Source organism: Phoenix dactylifera, chromosome 4 (assembly GCF_051530095.1).
Source record: "Phoenix dactylifera cultivar Ajwa chromosome 4, Ajwa_hap1_PhDact_Kaust_v1.1, whole genome shotgun sequence".
Lineage (NCBI taxonomy): Eukaryota > Viridiplantae > Streptophyta > Magnoliopsida > Arecales > Arecaceae > Phoenix > Phoenix dactylifera.
The window spans coordinates 17,321,755-17,325,483 of NC_143193.1; the positions used below are offsets into that span (position 1 = coordinate 17,321,755).

Here is a 3,729-nt window from a genome sequence, read left to right on the forward strand (position 1 = left end):
AGTTGATCAAGTCCATGTCTCTTGATAAGACCAAATGGATGTTGATTTGGGCTCCGCGGTTGAGCACTGAGTTTTGATATTGATCGAATTGAAATTGATGAACCAGTTGGTGTCTAAGGCAACTGTTATCAGTAGATTTTTAATTGGAAGCTACTTGCTGGGTTTTGGTCCAGTCAAGTTAATGGCATACCCTTCCGCTGATTTCACTTACCTGGCCATCTTAGTGAATCTCTTTTGATCAGATCTCTGATTAACTCTTGTTGACCCATGCCAAATAAGGAAATCGGTCGGACCGATTTAGGTGCACTGACTCAAACCTGTTCTTATTAACCTCTGATTTGAAGAAGTCAGTGGGAGGATCAAGGTTAGTCAGCTTTTCTTGTTTCATAAAAGTCCTCTAAATTATCAGGTTCTTAAAAATGGTGCGGTTAATGGAAGATGACCGTGTCATAGCCTCCTATTGCGTTGAAATGATAATGAGTCCAATATGTTTACGATCATTGGAGGCGATACACGCCTGGTGCTCATCGGCTATTAGGATTATCACTCAATTAATGTTGAATCGGTTGCATCCATTAAATAGGTGGTCAGGTGAGCCGAGCCACACTCAGGCTTGGTCATCTACTGATGTGATGAACTTATTGCAGCAAGTTGATGGTTGGACCTGACCAGATTTTTCAGTGGAAGTGACACACACCTGCTGAAGTGGCCTGTGGCAAAAGGATATTACTGAGAGTTGTTTAGTGAAACAATTGGTTATGAACCTACCCTTAGAAACAGATGGGTTAGCCGAGCCACACTCGGGCCCATTTGTAGTCTATGTGGATTCCTGTACCCACTAAAGAATTAGGAGTAATTCTTCGGATTAAAGTAGAGGCTATTGATTCGTACAAAATGGTGGAAGGATCCTTAGACTAAAATCTAAATTTCTTGATTATATTGATTCATTTATTGATTAGGCTTTGTTGTCATTCTTTGCAGAAATGGCAACTCAATTGTCACTTAGGTCATTATTAGATAATGATAAGTTGACCGGTCCTAACTTTTCAATCTGGCTTAGAAAGCTTAAGATCATTCTGGAACACGAGAGGACCATGTATATAATTACTGATCCGGCACCTGAATTGCCTCCAGCGAATGCACGGGTAGTAGTTCGTGACGCTTACCAGAAATGGACGATTGATCGGATCACTATCCGGTGCATTATGCTAGCAGCAATGAGCGACGAATTCTTGCGAAGATTCGAGAGTGCTCAGCCGAACGAGATCATTCAAGTGTTGAATGAATCGTTTGGCATCCCTGATGACGATAAAAGGTATAGTACCAGTTGCGTATCTTCAACACCAAACTCAGGGAATGGGCCTCTGTTACGGACCATGTACTGTACATGATCGAGCTGATAGAGTGCCTGAGCAAACTCGGCTTTTTCCTGCATGAACAATTGGGAAAGGATGCGATTTTGAATTTCCTACCTGATTCCTACCGACCATTCCTCACTCATTATAGAATGACAAAGCCTGTACTCAACTTTCATGGTCTTTTGGGGTTGTTGCAGAACTTTGAGAAGGATAACCAGCTCAGAAAAGGGTCGGTTAATGTGGTTGGTGGTGGGGCAGGATGTCGTCCCTTTGGGAAAGGGAAAAACAAAAATAAAATTAAAAATAAAAATAAAAGAAAGAGAAAGGTGCTAAGTGTCGGGACATCTTATCAGATGATAAGAAAGCGGGCTGACCCTAGAAAGGCGGTGTGCTACCACTGTCAAAAATCGGGACACTGGAAAAGGAACTGTCCTCTGTATGTAGCCACCCTTGATCTAAAAAGGCCCAGGAGAAATGAGCAAACAGTTGCTGGGCAAGGTACTTATATGATAACTCCTTGTAATTTCTTCATATGTGATAAATTGACCTGGGTATTGGATACCGGAAGTCCTTATAATATTTGCAATTCATTACAGGGACTGCATGTCAATAAGAGATTTGAGGATAATGAGAGGTTCCTGAATGTTGGAGATGGAAGGACTGTTCCAGTTCTAGCATTGGAAGATCTTAAGTTAGTTTTCAATTCTCATGTAATCGCCTTAAGTAACTATCACTTTTGTCCGTCGTTCTTAATGAACATCATTTCTGTAGGGCTTTTAGCCCAAAACGGTTATGAAATATCAATAAAGAATCGTTCTTGTAATATCATTGTGAATGGTGTTATTATGGTTGATGGACAATTAATAAATGGCATTTACACAATATCACATCCTGTTAGTGTAATGTACACATCAAGTAAGCGACCCAGGATAGATAATGTCTCTGATACCTACCTATGGCATTGCCGGCTAGGACATATTAACAAGAACAGGATCAACAAGTTGGTCAAGTTGGGTATTCTGAATATTAATGATCTTGAATCATTTCTAACTTGTGAGTCTTGTCTTCCTGGTAAAATGACCAAATCATCCTTTACTGGAAAAGGTGAGAGAGCCATAGATATTCTAGGACTCGTACATACTGATGTATGTGGACCTATGAGTACAATTGCCAGAGAAGGGTACAGCTATTTTATTACGTTTACAGACGACCTATCAAGGTACGGGCATGTGTTTCTTATGAGGCATAAGTCTGAGTCCTTTGAAATGTTCAAATTATACCGTAATGAAGTAGAGAAACAAACTGGAAAGTATATTAAAATTCTTCGATCTGATTGAGGAGGAAAATATCTCTCCAGTGATTTCTTGACTTATCTGGAAGAGAATGGAATTCTATCTCAGTGGACCCCTCCTAGAACACCTCAACATAACGGTGTATCTGAAAGGAGGAACAGGACTCTGTTAGACATGGTCCGGTCTATGATGGGTTTCGCTAGCCTGCCTTTATCCTTTTGGGAATATGTTCTAGAATCTGCCTGCTATATCTTAAATAAGGTTCCTAGTAATTCTGTAATTAAAACTCCACATGAGATGTGGACTGGGCGTAAGCCAGTGATTAGTCACCTAAGAGTTTGGGGGTGTAAGGCCTATGTCAAGCGTTTGAAAGCAGATAAGCTGGAATCCAAGTCTAATAATTGTTTCTTCATCAGATATCCAAAAGAAACCTTAGGGTATTACTTCTATAATACTGATACGCAAAAGTTGTTTGTCTGTAATAGGGCTGTTTTCCTTGACAAGGAGTTCCTTGGTGAAGGAGCTAACAGCTCTGATGTTGCACTTAAGGAAGTTCAACGTATAGAAGAACCAGTACAGACTAAAGAACCGAATTTGATTAGATCAGATCCAAAACCCATTATAGAGACATCTGTGAGACGATCCGGTAGAGTACCGCATCAGCCGGACAGATACTATGGTTTTCTGGTCCAGGACGGCGAACCTGTTGGTCTCAATGAGAACACAGAGGATCCCGTCACCTACATGGATGCTATGCAAAGGTCTGATTCTGAGAAATGGTTTAATGCCATGAAATCCAAAATGGAGTCCATTGAGGTCAATGATGTATGGACATTGGTTGACCCACCTGAAGGAATCAAATCCATTGGGTGTAAATCGATCTTCAAGAGGAAGAGAGGCACAAACGGAAATATGGAAACCTACAAAGCCCGTCTGGTTGCCAAGGAATTTCGCCAACATTATGGCATAGACTATGACGAGACGTTTTCTCCTGTGGCAATGCTAAAATCCATTCAGATCATGCTTGCGATAGCTGCACATCTGGACTTAGAGATTTGGCAGATGGATGTTAAAATTGC

The 3,729-nt window shown here is 40.9% G+C and overlaps 1 long non-coding RNA gene across 1 annotated transcript; it reads left to right on the forward strand.

The window, feature by feature from the left end:
- Positions 1-1,809: 1,809 nt before the first annotated feature.
- On the forward strand, positions 1,810-2,255 carry LOC149753696 (uncharacterized). The gene is made up of 2 exons (XR_016400418.1): positions 1,810-1,856; positions 1,955-2,255. It is a non-coding gene; the product is annotated as an uncharacterized LOC149753696 (long non-coding RNA).
- Positions 2,256-3,729: the final 1,474 nt, after the last annotated feature.